This window comes from Mus pahari, chromosome 14 (assembly GCF_900095145.1).
Source record: "Mus pahari chromosome 14, PAHARI_EIJ_v1.1, whole genome shotgun sequence".
NCBI classification, from domain to species: domain Eukaryota; kingdom Metazoa; phylum Chordata; class Mammalia; order Rodentia; family Muridae; genus Mus; species Mus pahari.
The window spans coordinates 22,462,318-22,480,527 of record NC_034603.1 but is presented as its reverse complement, the minus strand read 5'-3'; the positions used below and the strand labels follow the sequence as shown (position 1 = coordinate 22,480,527).

Genomic DNA, 18,210 nt, shown 5'->3' with positions numbered 1-18,210 from the left:
AGTCACTGGACCACCTTTCCCTCAGTCTCTTCTCCTTTTTAGTCCCTGCAGTTCTTTTAGACAGGAATAATTCTGGGTCAGAGTTTTTGACTGTGGAATAAAAACCCCATCCGTCTACTTGATGCCCTGTCTTTCTACTGGAGGTGGACTCTACAAGTTCCCTCTCCCCACTGTTGGGCATTTTAATTAAGGTCCCCCCTTTGAGTCCTGAGAGTCTCTTACCTCCCAGGTCTCTGATACTTTCTAGAGGGTCCCCCAACCTCCCACACCCCCTGAGATTGCATATTTTCATTCATTCTGCTGGCCCTCAGGTCTTTCCTCCTGTCTCCCATGATTAGAATTTTTCAATCAATAGTCATTTCATCATTGTGTCCCAGAATTAGAAACTCTTAGAATATATAAAAACACATTTGCCAACTTCAGTTAGATCGACATCAGGATTTATCAAAACTCTCCATCATCACCAAATTTTTAAAATATCTTTACTTTTAGGTACTATAAAAATAATGCAAAAGGGGCTGGGGAGATGGCTCAGTGGTTAAGAGCACTGACTGCTCTTCCAGAGGTCCTGAGTTCAAATTCCAGCACCCACATGGTGGCTCACAACCATCTGTAATGAGATCTGGTGTGTCTGAAGACAGCTACAATGCACTTAAATAAATAAAAATACATTAAATAAATAAAATATTTTTAAAAAATAATGCAAAAAAAAATCAAATGAAACATCAATTCCACAAAGTTGGGGAGGGGTAAGTACTTATAGAGTTAAGCTTCAGATCGCAAATATTTACTCCGTTATTTAAGCCTGCCTCTCTGAATATTAACACTCTTGGTTACCAACTGCAAGTAAAATAGAAACTTCACCAGCATGACTCTAATCAGCTTAGTTCACTTGTTTCTCACACAATGAAAAGCTTTTGTCTCAGAAGAGCATATGGACTCCCCTTTTTAAAAACTTGATTCTAGATGAAGCCAGTCCCAATAAGAGAAAATATTGGAATGCTTCAAAAATGGCATGTCATCTTTGTGCAGGGTCACACTAATCTTTTCTCTATATCTTTCCAATATTAGTATATGTGCTCCCTAAGTGAACATGAGAGGATTAATAATTTGAGGCCAGCCTGAGCTACACAGTCAGTTCCAGGCTCACCGGGGCCATATATTAAGGCCTGTCTCCAACAAATAAAAAATAAATTCTTCAAGTAAAATTATTAATGATCAAATACCAGCACTTAAATTTTACTCTCCATGCATTTTAAAACAACTGAATCACCAACTTTAGACCTAGACATAAGGTGATTTTTTTTCTTAACATATTTTAACATAACATCTTGAATTAAGCTGTACATTACTGGCATCCTATTTCTCTTAGGTAATTCCACTTGGCAGAGTCCCTAAAAACTCCCGTTATGTACAACTTCCAAGCCAGGTTAATAATAACATCGAACTATATTCATCTAAAACAACAAAAGTGTCAGCTGATATAACAAGAATGAATTTAACTCAAAAAAGGCTCTGTGTGCAACAATACAAAAGGTAAAATCCCAGCAACAGAACCATGGGGCAAGCACTAGGAGTCTTTAAGGAGTGGTTTTTTTTTTTTTTTTTTTTTTTTTTTTTTTTTTGGTTTTTCGAGACAGGGTTTCTCTGTGTAGCCCTGGCTGTCCTGGAACTCACTCTGTAGACCAGGCTGGCCTCGAACTCAGAAATCCGCCTGCCTCCCTCCCAAGTGCTGGGATTAAAGGCGTGCGACACCACGCCCGGCGTCTTTAAGGAGTTTTATGTCCACGACAAAACCCACTTTTGCAAAAGGCTTCATCTATCCATTTCTACAGTTTTGCAAGTAACATCATTTTTTTGTTTCACTGAAAAGTGGGATTTCAGCCAGGCGTGATGGCGAACACCTTTAATCCCAGCACTCGGGAGGCAGAGGCAGGCGGATTTCTGAGTTCGAGGCCAGCCTGGTCTACAAAAAGTGAGTTCCAGGACATTCAGGGCTATACAGACAAACCCTGTCTCAAAAAACAAACAAACAAACAAAAAAACAACAACAAAAAAACAAAAAAGAAAGAAAGAAAGAAAGAAAGAAAGAAAGAAAGAAAGAAAGAAAGAAAGAAAGAAAGAAAGAAGAAAAGTGGGATTTCTTAGAAGTAACTTGGTACTTACTTTCATCTCTTCTACCACAAAATGTATGAAATGTGAAAAAAAGAAATCAATCTAAACATTCTTGTAAATTAAGCCCTACCTGGCAGCTGGGTGCAGACCAAGAATGCTTCAATGTTTAGTGTTTTCTGTTAATTTTTGTGCAAGAGTGGAAGAGGTGGTTCTTTACTTTATGAAATCAGAAAAATAAAAAAACAGACAAAAGATAAGTAAAAAGGAGAGAAGAGAGGAGGATGAAAATGGGAAAAAGAGAAGGAAAGAGAGAAGGGGGGAGGAAAAGGGAAGAACAAGGAAGAGAAGATGAAAGAGGTAAAGGAGAGAGAAAGAAAAGTAGGGGAGGAGGGGGAAAGGGGAGAAGGAAGGGTGGTGAGAGGCAGAAGATACCCACAGAGAGCACACCCTTCTTGCCTATGTCCTCTAGCTAGGCCCCACCTCCAAAACAGTGCCACCACCTGGGCACCATGCCTCATAATAGTGGAATTTCTAGGGTCACTTTATGTCTAGTGCTTTCCACTCAGTAAGAGCTGCTCTGAGCACAGAGCTCAGTCAACCACAGCTACAACAAAGTTCTTCAAAAGTTCAACACCTATAAGGAATTCATATTTACTTTGTAAACAAAAAAAAATGGAAAAAGTTCTTTGCAATTTCTGTGTGTCCATGCGCAAACTCTTAGAAGCTATCTATACTGCTAACCAGCAATGAAAACTAAGCTCTATTAATCACAGTGCTAAGATGACAAGTCTAGCAGAAAATACTGACTTTATAGAGATGTAGTCCAGTGGTACAGCAACTTATCATTTATGGAAAATTAGCTCAGTTTGATTGTTCTTCCACAGGGATATATGGAGAGAGGGAGAAATGGAAGCAGGCAAGCAAGCAAGCAAACAAACAAACAAATCTGAGTATGGATCTATACGCTTCAATAAAATCACCATGTTAAATTACCTTGCTAGTTCACAAAAGAGACACTTTTAGCTTGTTTTACAAACATGGTTTTTCAGTAGGGTTATGTTTTAACATTTATTGGCATGTTCTTCAACAAACCAAAGGATTGTATGCTAATAAGACTAATATAGCAACACAAGTGCCTAATACAACAAAAGACTATTTACTTACAATCGAAGTAAGAGACAATATGCTGAGACCAAAAATGATTATCCACACCTAACATGGCAGAAACTTAAGAATGGGTTCTGGATCAGCAGAAATTAGATTTAAACCTTCTCTGCCACATACTGACTGACTGTGGTATGAGATGCAGCTACCTAGAAAATGATCATACATTTTCAACACAATGTGTTTTCCTCATAATCCTATGTGTATTCTAAGAATTTATAAAACAGGGGTTGGAAAGATGGTTCAAGGGTTAAAAGCACTAGATTGCTAGTACCTACGTGGTGGCTCACAATCATCTGTTATTCCAGTCTTAGTGGATCTGGACACTCTCTCCTGGACTTCAATGGCACCAGGATATGGTGCCCAGACATACATACATGCAGGTAAAACACCCCCATGTATAGAATAAAATAATCACACTAATAATAGTCTTAATTTAAAAATATTTAAATGTTTTTATCTGAGAAGCAGTATGGGTTTACCAGGACACCGAAGATATAGTTTATAGGGAAACCAACTAAGAATGCCATTCTCTGATATGATTCCACAGAGAAAATATGTGTCTAGCCAAGAGATAAGCTAGAGACACAGTGAGAAGGAAGACTAAAAATTTGGGATGGTTACCAAAAAACAAAACAAAACAAAACAAAAAACAACCTAATTTTTAAATTGAGTAATTAATTTTGTGGTACTGGAAATTAATCTCAGAGATCCTTAAACATGATAGGCAAATGCCCTTCCAATAATCCATATATACCCTTGGCTCAACACTGATTCTTAATGGTAGTTTGGAAATTTAAGCTAGTAAAAAGAGAAGTAAATTCAAATGATTCTGATCTATATCTTTTTCCCTTCCCCCTCTCTGATCCTCCCCCACCTTCCTCTGTACCACTGGCATTTAGATCTATGTTAAAACTACTTCTGAATAAACAAAAAAATTTGTTTGAAACAAAAGATTTCCTGCTGTGTTCACAGGTAATTCAAATAGATTTTTAGCTTGCTTTACAAACATGGTTTTCAGTAAGTTTATGTAATTAAAAAAAAAAAAAAGTATTCTCAGCCACTGTGGCTCACAGGCCTCTCATCCCAGCTCTGGGAGACAGAGACAGGATAATCTCTGTGAGTTCCAGGTCAGCCAATGGTATGGAAAGAGACCATGACTAAACAGACAGACAGATAGACAGATAGACAGATAGAAAGGTATCCTCCTTTTTTAGGTGTGTCATTTCTGTTTTTCTTCCAGGTTAGTTTTTTTCCCTTCCATTCTCTCATTTTCCTTCTCTGTATCACTATTTCATATCAAATTCTTCAAACTCGATTCTATGTTAATAAACTGTAGAGTATAATAACTGTAAGTCATTTCTTAAAATGTAACAATGGAATGTACTCTGCTCTAAGAAATGGGTTTTCCTTCTTTCTGTAATGCAGTTTTTATCCTAGTTGTAATTTCTATGTTAGGATGATGCTTTTTTCCTATTCATAATTTAACTGTTTACATTTGAGTTAAAAACTGTACAATACTTAAGAAAATATTTTAGTGTAAAAGCAAGCAAAACCCTTTTCTAGACATCAGTTTTTAAAATAGATTTATCACTCCTTTACATTCTTGAAAACAAATTAAAGAGTCATTTTTCAAACTGCATAAAGGCAATATGCCAGCTGCTCGGTGCCTAACACCACCAAGCAAGTCTTAGGGGTGAGACTTTCAAGAGCAGGCTAACTTGAAAACCATATATACATAGTCATCTGACTCATTTCATATTTTTCTATTACACTTTGTTAAGATTGTTTTTTTGAAAACTCACATGGCTTTTTGTTACTACAAGAGTACTTGATTCACATCACGAAGGTCATTTCCTCCCTGTATGATATATAGTGCCCCAACACTTGGTTCAGCATGCTGATGAATTAAACAGCTACTGAACACCAAAACAAGAATTGGTATATAACTGAAATTGTCAATATGATTTTAAGAACTTGCAAATTTATTTGAGACCAATAATTTTTAGTATAAATCAGAAATATTTTAAGGAACAGCCATCAGAATTAAGCATTCCCCTAAGGGAAGCACTTTCTTGAGGAAGGAATCTAGAAAGTCAAATATGTGTTAGTAATAAACATTTACCCATGCTCTCAGTAACCTCCCGAGAATCACAAACTATATTCAACTAAGTTATAATTTAAAATATCACATATATTATCAGTATCAGAACAAACAAGAACATTTCCACACAGGATCTCTGATTTCTATATTAAAGAATTACAATGGATTTGACCTATGTAAACTATCAGTTTCTCAGAAGCCCAAGTTAAAAACAAACAAATAAAAAAAGCAAGAAAGATTCTAATGCATAGTTAAATTGCAGTAAAACATTGTTAGTGTGTGTTTCTCATTCCAAACTACTACAAATAAGATAGGAGACAGCAGACAAGTCGACATAAGACCAACTGGTACCAGAAGACAACGAGGCTGTTTTCCTGCAAACAGTTATTTGATTGTTCATGCTATGCCTCCAGAAAGCTAAACAATCTTTCCTCTCAAATTTTAAGTTAAAATGTGAAGACATGACCAGGTATTTAACTGGAGAATTCAACAGAAAGAAAATGTAAAGTCTCAAAGGATCTTACCCACATATAACAAAATAGTAAGGCTAAGAAACAATCAAAAAATATCTAACCTAATTAGTTAATCATAACATTTTTATGCTGGACTTGTAAAATACCTGAGGATAATATTATTGCTAGTTATTTCTGCTTTTTTTTTTTAGTTAAATCTGAATTTTTATGCATGTTGAGATTTGGTCTGTTGCTACATATTGTAATGCGGACTCCTAAGACCTGGTTGCCCCAGAGATGAGAGAAGAGTCCACATGTAGACCCAAGTGATGCTTTGTGACCTTGCCCCCAAGTTATTTCTGATTGGTAAATAAAGATGCCTACAGCCTATAGCTGAGCAGAATTGAGACAGACAAGACTTGGTGTTCCTGGCCTTGGTGTGAAGAAGACCACAAAGGGAGAGAGAAGACAGAGGATGAGAAAAGACACCATGGGTTAGAAATCCAGAAAGCATGGCCCTGACAGCTCGCCAATTGAAGTTAAGAGCAGCCCAGATGAAATGTAATAGGTAATAACTCAGGGTTATCCATAGGAAAGTAAATTCTAAGAGTATAGAGGATAGATATCTGCCTAGCTCTAGTACTGATTAAGGCTTATTGTAAATAATAAAAGTTGTGTGACTTTTATCCAGGAAATGAATGATCAAAGGCAGGGTTGAAGCCCCAGATTGGGTTTAAAAATTTCTACAACATATGCCAGTAATTTTAGTTGTATATATATTTAAAATTAATGTGAAAAAAACTAAATTCAGTAAATACTTAAATATAAAAATGTCTAACTTATTTGTAGGACATTATTACCAATCCGAAATGTAACTTCTGAAACACCTGCTACAATACTTAAGGAAACTCAAGCTCTACACTAGAGAAAAATACTATCTAAACTTGTCTGCTGCTATGAAGCCAGAGAAGAGGCCAGTAGTTACAACAGCTAGAGGTGGGCAAGACTTCTATTTAAAAGATGGATAGTGGCATCAGATATTTATTTATGGCACTGGAGTTGTTCAACATCACTGGTAATAATTAGTAACTCTATGCATCTGGTCATATGCAACATTCACACAACTCTAGTCAAAGTATGTACATGCATGCTCATAGTAGTGCTAGTCACAAAAACCAGAAGGTAGAAAGAAAGTCGTCCCAATATTCACCAGTGACTGGGTATACACAGACTTATACAGAACATAATAGAACATTCAACTACAGAAGTGAAGCACTGATACATGCTACAACACGGATAAACACTGAAGTCACTCAAAGGAAAGTCAAGACATAAAAGGTCACAAGATTCCATGTTTATATAATATCCAAAATGGGTAAATCCAGAGAATGGAGATAGGTAGTTACCAGGGTATTTTGAGGGGAAGAAAAAGAGAAACCCCTGAATGCACTTGAAGTTTTACTTTGCACTAACAGAAATGTTTTGTAATTAGATAAGAAGACAGTTACCTTACACTGTGAATATACCAAATGCCACTGAACTGTTTAGTTTATAGCAGTTAACTTAGGAGAATAGGCAGGGGACTTCCCCAGGTTTGGGACTAGTCCAAACTAGACACTGAATTTCAGGTGAACCATGACTGTATAGCCCAAACTGGTCTCAAATAATAATAATGATGATGATGATGTAGCAGGAGCTGATAAAGTCCTGGACATACACCTACCTTATGACCTATAAATTCAATCTGAGCTAAATATTTCAACAGATATGCCCATGTTACTAGCGTGGCACCTCAAAACCACCTTGGAGACCTATAGACCAAATCAGTCACATGCAGAAAGACCACTCTAGAAGACTGAGATGAATTCAGAGAGGATAATCCAAAGGCTTTGTAAAGAGGTCCACCGTGACTCACTCTAGGAAGAAAAGCACTATGTACTCTTTTAAAATATACACAGATTCTCAGCCATTAGATGCTAGATTCCTTGGGGTTGAAGATCTTGTTTTGGATCCTCTGAAACAAGTGAATTTGAAACGTTTCAGGTTAAATTTACAGCTAAGGTTAAGTTCCAAAGCAAGCAATCTTATTACTAAATATCTTATATACATCTTATATTGTGCTTTAACTAGAAAAGCAAAAATCTCTCAATTTCTCCATTTTAAAATTATGCATAATCATTACCTAATGAAAATGTGACAATTTTATGCATTATTCCCTCTGTAAAGTCCCCAGAAAACTCCCTCTAAACAATGATATATCAATATAAGAGAGACATGTATTTAAAGGGCTAAGAAATAGATAACATCTTTCTAAGAAGGATGAACAGGAAGAATTAAATTTTATATATGAAGTGCAAAAAAGATTGAGAATTTTTTCATGACTATTAAGAGGAAAGTAAAAGAAACATACACAAAGAATACATAAAATTTTATTGCATGAAATTTTAGATAGGTAAAATTAGTCTACAGTGACTGAGAAAGCAGACCAGAGATTTTCTTGGGGGAAAATCAGAAGTGATTATTAACTACAAAGGAGTATGGGGGGCTTTGAAAGTAAATCAATCCTGTCATGACTGCAATGGTTGTTACATATTTTTAAAATGCATGTGTGTGTTTGTTCACATGTATGTGGGGTTGTGTTTCCTGGCATGCATGAATACATGTGTGATGTATGCGTGTGGAGGACAAAGGACAGCCTGTGTCATCCTCAGGAATACTGTTTGCCTTCTTTGAGACATGTCTCTCACTGGCTTAGAGATCACCATCCAGCCCAGGGATCCATCCACCCACATGGCTTTCCTGGCACCCACCTGGCTTTTCTGGCACTAGTAATACAAACGCACCACAGTTCCAAACATTTTCACGGCTGCTGAAGGTCAAACTCAATCCTCATGTTTGTGAGACAAGCAAATTACTGACCGAGCCATCTCTGAAGTCCCAATGTATACTACTGTAAAATATACTGGGAAATTGTTTCAACTTAAGTTAGGATGGAGATGTGGACACAAAACTGATTATAATAAAGGGAAAGGTTTATACTCAGGAATTCTCAAAAAAAAAAAAAAAAAAGAGGTATATCACTTTCCACATTTGGCAAATAAAGTGCCAGGGTGGGTTAGAAGGTAAGACATAGAGAAGAAAAGTGGCCAGTCTCTTTAATGGCTTCCCTGGGGGAGAATGGACTAAGTAAGGCAAGGCTGGCTAGCTTGAGTAACTTCAGCAGTCTCTAGAGTATGGCTGAAGATCCTAAATTGTATGATTCCTGGCTCTAGGGTAATTACAGCAGGATACAGGCAGGATAAAAGGAGGAATTGGGCCGGGCGTGGTGGCGCACGCCTTTAATCCCAGCACTCTGGAGGCAGAGGCAGGTGGATTTCTGAATTTGAAGCCAGCCTGGTCTACAGAGTGAGTTCCAGGACAGCCAGGGCTATACAGAGAAACCCCATCTAAAAAAAAAAAAAAAGGAGACATTGGGGATTAAGGTCGACTGGTTTGCATATTTGGAGGGAGAAGTTGTTATTGTTTAGTTTTTCACTTTATCACTGAAGTATACCATCAGTCCCTCAGTGTATTTGTAAGATACAATGATTCCCAGAGATCTACTATAGTGTAAAAGTAAAACAAGACCAAAATAAAGTAGCAGTCATAAAAATGAGAAGCCAAATTTCTATTCCATAAGGTAAAAGTATATAAATCCAAAGCACCTCCTGGCCAATTTACCAGAAAAGAAGAAAATACTTAATACCCCCAAGTCATTAGAGCCATTTGGCTGATTTCTAAGACTCTAGAGACAATGACTCTCCCTGCTTTTCTGAAAAACTACTCTACAACCTAGAAACCACATTATATGCATTCTTGTCAACATTCTTCACATATATCTCCTGATCACTGAATGAAAGTTTCTTTACTACAATACACAGAGGGGAGTGTGTATTGAAATCAACTAGCCAGAACATGACAAAAGACAGGACCAGAGGGAGAAAGGGATGAAGAAGAAAAGAAACTAAACAAGAGCTTAATACAAGGTTTAAGGTCTTCTGTAGGTTGTTGTTGCTCTCTAAGGCAACTTCCTTCACAAAGGTTTTAGGGACTGGACTGTTTCCAGAGGTGATGGCATGAAGAACTCACTCTACCCTTCCTATCTTAGGTCTAGACACAAAACAAGTGAATGGTATTTATAGCCACAATCGTCCTGTGACAGTATCCCGAGTTGGGAAATAATGGAAATGTATATGAAAATCCTGCAAGAAATAAACAATTGTCTTGGAACATCTAGCCAATAGGATATGAACTTTTTCTACTTCACCAAAATAGCCAGATCACTTATTTCCTAAAGTCCCTGTACCAATTTATATTCCCATAAGGAATATGCAAGTGTTCTCGTCACTCCACATTCTTGCTAATATCTGGTACTAGTCCAAAATTTTGGTCTTTGCCAGCTAATGTCAATGTATGCAGCACTCTTTCCCAAATTAAGTTTGCTGTAGTATTGGTAGACACATTTAATCTATCCAATGGCCAGGCAGTGGTGGTGCACGCCTTTAATCCTAGCACTTGGGAGGCAGAGGCAGGCGGATTTCTGAGTTCGAGGCCAGCCTGATCTACAAAGTGAGTTTCAGGACAGCCAAGGCTATACAGAGAAACCAGTCTCAAAAACAAAACAAAACAAAAACAAAACAAACAAAAAACAAAAACAAATCTATCCAATATTAAATTTGCTACAAGCTTTCTTTTACAACAAACAAAAGCTGAGTTTTATCAAAGCAATCTTTTTCAACTAATCATATAGTCTTTCTCCTTTAATAAATTAACAGTAACATACAGCTCAAAATGAAAGAATGTTAGACTAAATAAATCTTTCTAACAAACAAGTTTTATTTCACTTTACAGAAAAAGAAACAAAAACATAGAAATTTAATTAGTTGCCATAGGTTAAACCAACAAACACCCAAACTGGCATTTAAACCAGTCTGATTTTGGGACCTATATTCTAATTTTCTATATTGGTTCTTTTTCCTGTTGTTAGTATCACTGACTGGGTAAACTATAAAGAAAAAGGCTTATTTAAGTTCACAGTTCAGGTAATAATAGGGTTCTTGTGGTCAGAGCCCCAAGGCAGTATGGGACAACGGACAGAATGTATCTCCTTCGATATTTTCTTTCTCTTCTTAAAAGTTTAATCATGTAGCCTCCAGACTGATGATCTTATCTAATATTCTAATCACCTTCTTAAGGCCATGCCTCTAAAACCATAGTTGGGTTAAATTCTATCCTTACAATATGCCAAAATATCAATTAAACTCCAGCAGGCACTTCAGAAGGACAAGTCATGTTCCAACTATGTATATGTGTACATGTGCTTTCTCTCTCTATCTCTACTCTCCACTCCTCTGTTCCCTTTCCCTCCCTCACCCCTTCTCTCCAGACACCTGTTAGGCCAACAGTGCTCAACCTGTGGGTCATGATTCTTTTGTTGGGAAGAGTAAAATGACCCTTTCATGGGGGTGTGGGGTGTGTGTGTAACCTAAGACCATTGGAAAACACAGATTATGATGGTCTTAAAACATTATGATTCATAACAGTGACAAAAATAAAATTATAAAGTAGCAATGAAAATAATTTTATGGTTGGGATCACTACAACGTGAGGAACTGTATTAAATAGCCACAGCATTAGCAAGGTTGAAAAACACTGTCTTAGGCACTAGGAAGATTATATAATTCCTGAAATATTTCTGATGAGCTCCTTTATCTATAACATGAGGCTATTATTTAGTTTGTTTAGTTGTCTTGAGTAGTAAATAAATGAGTACAATTCTCTACAATCCTTAAAAGTCTGCCTGGCACATATATGCTAACTGATATGACAAATATTAACAACAGAGGCTGGAGAGATGGTTCGGCAGTTCAGAGCACAATTGTTCTGCAAGAGACCTGAATTTAAATCCCAGAACCCACATTAAGCAGCTCACAACCACCTGTAATTGGAGCTCCAGCTCCCATACTCCTTGGCACCTGCACTCTGGTACACATACCCCATCTCCAATATACTTATTTTAAAAACTGAAATGTTAACAATATTCTCTTACCTTTCAGATTTGTAAAAAGGTTTCATTTAAAATTGTGATTATTTACACCTAAGGATCTTTGTGGGGAGGGGACAGGTTCATCTATTTTAAACAAATCATTTTTAGTTTCTTTTTTGGTTCTTTGAATTCTCTCCTATGCAATCATTCCTAGTTCATTAATTTGACTCTTACAGCTTTACTAATTCTATTTTTTTTTTGGATTTGTTTTTCTAACATTAAGTAGAACATGCAACTCATGTATGTATAGTACATCAAATAAATGGTTTTTAGTTTTTAAGTTTTGTTACTTGTTTGTTTTTGAGCCTGAGCACTATCATGCCCAGTTCTAAGGTAATTTGTAGTCTCCATTTTTTTGCTACTTGATCTTCAATAAGTAGAAGAAATGTCAAAATCACCTATCATAATAATAAACATGTCATTTTGTCCATTTTTGTTTTATGTGTTTTTATTTTATTTATTTTGGTTCTTTTTGTTTTTAGATGAATTTTCTCTATGTACCCCTGGTAGCCCCAGAACTGAGAGAAATCATCTTGCCTCTGACTCCAGAGTACTGGAAGTGTTGTGATTAAGACATGGGCCACCCCACCAGACTGTTTTGTATAGTTCTAAAACATGCTGTAACTGACTAGCAAATAAAACTGTATTTACCATAACTAAGGTTTTTTGTTTTTTCTGCTTTATATGCTGTAACTAAATCTACTTTCTTTTTTGTGTGTTTAGATATCTTTTCTTAACCCTTTGTTTCTAATTTTTCAGAACTTAATGTATCTTGAAAATGTGTGGGTTTTTTTTTTTTTTCATTATCCCACATTACTATGTATGGTAAATAGCATACTGTTGTAGAAGCTTTAAATTACAACTCTGTTATAGGTTACAGCTTTCTTGTGGAGACAGGGGCTCCTGAGTGCTGAAATTATAAGCATTACCATGTCCAATATAACCTTAAAAAAAAAAAAAAGACTATGACTTTATCAAAATGTTCACAAACTGGGTGGAGGTGTAGCAATGGTAAAGTGGCTGCCTACTCTATATTGAGGTCAATCCTCAGCACTGCAAAATAAACAAGCTTAAATAAAATCCTCTCTTTGGATTTTCAGGTATGGTTTAGCAATGCAAGGACTCTACATTAGCAAACTAGGTAAAAAGAAAATGGGTGGTGGGTGTCTACTGTCAAGTTTGTCTTTATTCTGTGTTAGTCTCAGCCTTTACACAGAACAGATGTATCTTTGCTTTAGAAAATGTCAGACATCACATACAAGGTAATTAAGGAAAGAGGCTTGTAAAAGCAGGTCCTTGGAAATCAAAAAATTGATATTTGAATTTAAAACACTTGTATAATTCACTACAAATAATATTTATGAAATATTCTAGAAGTACAATGTAAAGGTGATCTGACAGAAATCGGGAAGAAGGTTGGGCAGTGGTGGTGCATGGGTGGATCAAGGCCAACCTGTTCTACAGAGCTCCAGGACAGTTAAGGTTACACAGAGAAATCTTGTCTCCAAAAGCCGAGAGAGAGAGAAGGGTTAGGGGAAGAAGTTGGGGGAAAACAAAACAAAACGAGAAACCCAATAGGGTTTCCATAAAGGAAGCTCCCCTTGAAAATCTTATAAACAAAATCCAAAAAAGTGATGGAATTGTGAAAATCACGTAAGAACATTCCCTAGAATGAGATGCCTCCAGACTGAAAAGATGAGCATCAGTATTAATCTGTAGAAATCTCCAAACAAAACTCAAATTAGATTATTCTGAATGATTAGAAAAAAAATTCATTAAAAATCCTGTATCTTTTGTGATTTCTCAGCTACAATATTGGAAGCCATAAGACAAGAGTAATATCTTTGAATTTCTAAGTTAAAATGATTTTTATTTAGAGTTTTGTGTGTGTGATATGTGGTATATATGTTCATGTGTGTTGGCCAGAGGGTGGCACTGGGTGTCTTCCTCAATAGAGTTCTACATTATTTTTTGAGATAGGTTCTTCTGAACCAGAAGCTCACTGGTTCCACTATCCCGAGGGACCAGTCTGTCTCCATCTCCCCAATGATGGTATTACAAGCAAATGGCACTGAGGCCAGGTTTTTACATGAGTCTTGAGTGTACATGAACTCAGGTCCTCATAATTAGGTGACAAGCACTTTACTGTCTGAATCATCTCTCTGGCCCTTCCTTCACTCTAGAATCCTAAAACCATCAGACTGCCAAGCAAGCATAAAAGAATTAATTTTTAGGTTTGCAAAATCTTGTTTCTTTGACAAAAAACATAATTTCTATTATATTTCTGCATTCTTATAGTTGTGTAGTTTGTGGCTTCTAAAACTACACACCTAAACTAAGAATAAACCCAAAATATAAAAACTAATAGCATATCCATGAGGTTTGTGTGAACAGGCTACATTTGATTCACCTCATTAATTTCACAAGGTACATTTTCCTGATATAAATGGAAACCTTTAAAAATTATATACAGATTATAAAGAAACTTGTAAAAAAAAAAAAAAAAAAAAAAAACAAAACCAGGCCAACAACCTCAAAGTCCCATCCTCCAAATACAGCATCAATTGTATAAGCTGAGTTCATCATCTCATCTACAAATTCTGATTCAATGCTGTCACTCCAACCACTACTTTAGAGAGGTAGGAGAAGCGCATGACATAGCCAACCACATTTGGAATGGCTTGGAATAGAATGCTACTGTGTCAAAGGACACTCTGTATCAGGCAGTGTGCATACAAGGAAACAGGTCCCTGGAGCTCTGGAGGTGTCCTTCCAAAGCCAGGTTAAACTTCTGCTCCAGCTCCCCAAAAGGTTCACTTGACAACCATACTAGGCCTAAGGATCCAGAATGTTCAAACATGGGGAAAAATGTTTGTAAAAACCTTATGTGTTTTTAAACTCTAAATTACCATTCTTTTACTCAGTCATAAATACCCGATGTCAGGGATGACATCAGTAAATACACTATTATACTACTCTAATTGTTATGGGAGGTATAGTAGAAGGTACCATAATCCAAGAAATGGGACTATCCTTATCTTAAAAAAGAAAAATAATGGAAATTTTCTTTAAATTAGTAAACAATATCAAAGAAAAACTTGCTCAAATCATTTATCCATATTATCAAGCAAATAAATAGGAATAATTTTAACTAAATGAAAACATTTTCAATTCCATAATTTGAAATGTTTTTATTTCTTAATTTTTTATAGTTAGAGAATTTCATTCATAGATGTAATGTATTTCAACAGTTACTTTTTTTTTCATTCATTATTTAGTGGCTATCTTCTTAAGCCAGGCACCAAAAGTAAACCAATTAGAGGCTATGCCCTTACACAACTTGAAATCTAGTGAGGATATGGACACCAGTGAATGCAATTACATCACAAGAAGAGAACAGCAGAGGACTAGGGATGTGGCTCCATTCTAATAGGTGTGAGGACTTGGAACCCATCTCCAGCTTGAAAAGAAGAAAAGGAGAAGGGAAAAGGAGAAACACAAATTCTATTCCACTTTTTGTTTTATATTCTGAAACTGGGTCTTACTATGTAGCCCTGGCTGGCCTAGAATTCACAATGTAGATCAGCTGGGCCTCAAATTTGCAGGAATCCTCTTGCCTTTGCCTCTGCCTCTTGAATGATATGATTATAGGTATGGATCGCTATGCCCTGTTCTTCTAAAGCTTTAAAGGAAAATATGAAGGCAAGGAGATGACTCAGTTGGGTAAGTGTCTGTTGTGCACGCATATGGCCCTCAGTTCAACCCCTACCACTCAGGTAAAACGCTGGGTGCTGCAGCATTCACTGTAACCTCAGTGCTTTGGGAGAGGGGAGAGTTGGAGACATTCAGAGACAAAAGGATTGATTAGTAATACATGTTCCAGGCTAGCCTGTCTCAAAACAAACAAAATAAAGAAGCAAACTTGTATTAGTTCTTCTGCTGTTGCTTTGATAAAATACCATGACAAGACATACACTTATAGAAGAGTGAGTTTGTGTTTACTGTTCCAGAGTAAAGAGGCCATCATAGCAGGTAAGCAAGGCAATAAGCAGCAGGTACAGCAGCAGCAGCAGCAGGAAGCTGAACTACCTCTTTAACAACAAGCACAAAGCAGAACTGTTAGTGGGTACCGGGACTTAAACTCTCAAAGCCCACCCTCAGGGAAGTACCTCCTCCAGCAGGCTTACCCTCTTAAGCCTCCCCAAACAGCACTAGCACCTGAAGAGCACCTGTTCAAATGCCTGAGCCTATGGAGGGCATTTCTCAGTCGAACCACTCAAACTCCAAAATCAAATAACATGGAAGAGAGAAGAGGGAGTAGGGGGAGAGGGAAAGAGGGAGGAATTTGGGGATTTCTAACATTTGAGTATCTATATTAATTTACTCCTCAGAACTACTCTAAGAAGGTGGTATGTGTAACATGCTTAGACTCTCCCCAGTGTCCCCCACCTAATCTCAGCTGCACTCGGTGGGAGACCTGATCATATACTAGCTGCAGGTATACTACCACAGTCAGAAAAACTCCACCAGCCTCAGCACTGGTTAAGGTCTAAGGCAACTGGGGCAATCATGGGTGATTTCACTGGTTATATTAACAGCTCAGATTCTCTAAAACTTTTGCTAGAAAACTTGGACTACAGTCTGTCTGCTCCATGAAGTGATGTCAGAAAGAGCTAGCAGCACTGCATCTAAGACTTCATGATGATAAAAAGAATGAAGCCTGAGGACTTTGCAATTAAACACTTAGAGCTCAATTTGAAAATCAAGCAGAACAAAGAAACCTTTAATCATTGCGTGATATTTCCCAAAGCTATCTATACCAACAAATATCACTGGGATAAGAATCTAAATGCAGGTCAAATATATCACCTACAACTCAACTCCCCTCTCCCCTCCCTTTTTTTTTTTTTTTAAACTATAAAGTGCTGAGATTAATTTAGTTTGGAGAAAGTCAAGACGGACATGAAGAGGGAGTTAGCAACAAAATTCCTGCTACAGGCAATAGGGGTAAATGTTTCTAACTGTGCTGGATAGTTTTATGTCAACTTGACACAAGCTAAAGTCATCTGAGAGGAGGAACTTCAATTAAGAAAATGCCTCCATAAGATCAGGCTGTAGGCAAGCCAGTAGAGCCCTTTCTTAGTGATTGATGGGGGAAAAACCCAGCCCACTGTGAGTGATGCCATCCCCAGGCTGGTGGTCCTGGGCTCTATAAGAAAGCCATGAGGAGGGAGCCAGCAAGCAATACTCCTCAGTGGCTCCTGCCTCCAGGTTCCTGCCCTGCTTGAGTTCCTGTTCTGTTCTCCTTTGATGATGAACTGTCATGTGGAAGCATACACTGAGTAAACCCTTTCCTCCCCAAGTTTCATCACAGTAATAGCAATCCTAACTAAGACACTTAGGAAAATAACAAAAACACAGAAAACTCTCTTTTGAATAATTATTTCTTATAAACACTTAAAATAACCGTCTTCACCGAGTTAGTTTTTAAGATAAAAATAGTTAAAGCAACCCTTTTCACATGAATACAGTTACTGGACTTACATGCAATTTTTTACTTCCATTTTAAAGTGCCTAATGGAAAGAATACAAAGCAAAATCTTCTAAACAGTGCCTTCTTTCTCAAATTCTTTAGATGACCTAAATAAATTACCATTTCAATTCTATAATGACTCTGGGCATCACAGCATAGGCCTGTAATTCCTCCCTCTGGGTGAAGGCAGGAAGACTGTGAGTTAGAGGTCAAACTAAGCTACAGTCAGTTCAATTGAGGCCAACTTGAACAAAATGGTAAGGCCTCCTCTCAAAAAAAAAAAAAAAAAAAAAAAAAAAATTCAATTCTACAAGTGTCTGAAAAATATCCTAAGCTCAAGAAACAGATGAAGCAAGCCCACAGGACTCTGTTCAGTAGGGACCATCCTAAGAGTGAACAATAGCAGAAAGGCAGCAGTTCCTGGCCATCTTTTCTAATGGGGTAACCATGAAAGACAATATAGAAACATATTATGACTTCTTTGTCAAAAGTATCTCCTATAATGAAGTGCCTCTATGTCTAACCACTACTGGGCCTTGTACACTGGTTGCTCTAGAAACTGTCTCTTGGAAATAGGTAGTTGCCAATGTCTGTGCCTGTGTGTGATTTAACAATTTAAGGAGCTGGCCTCCATTGCTTGTGGGATTGCAAGCTTGTACAACCACTCTGGAAATCAGTTTGGCGGTTCCTCAGAAAATTGGACATAGTACTACCGGAGGACCCAACAATACCTCTTCTGGGCATATACCCAGAAGAT

General features: G+C 37.1%; 1 protein-coding gene and 1 non-coding gene across 3 annotated transcripts in view; both read right to left on the bottom strand.

Annotated features, from left to right (window-relative positions):
* Window positions 1-18,210, bottom strand: part of Fnip1 (folliculin interacting protein 1) — a 76,861-nt gene that overhangs the window by 54,356 nt on the left and 4,295 nt on the right. The window lies entirely within an intron of this gene.
* LOC115065389 lies at window positions 989-1,093 on the bottom strand. Its single transcript, XR_003845186.1, has one exon. It is a non-coding gene; the product is annotated as a U6 spliceosomal RNA (small nuclear RNA).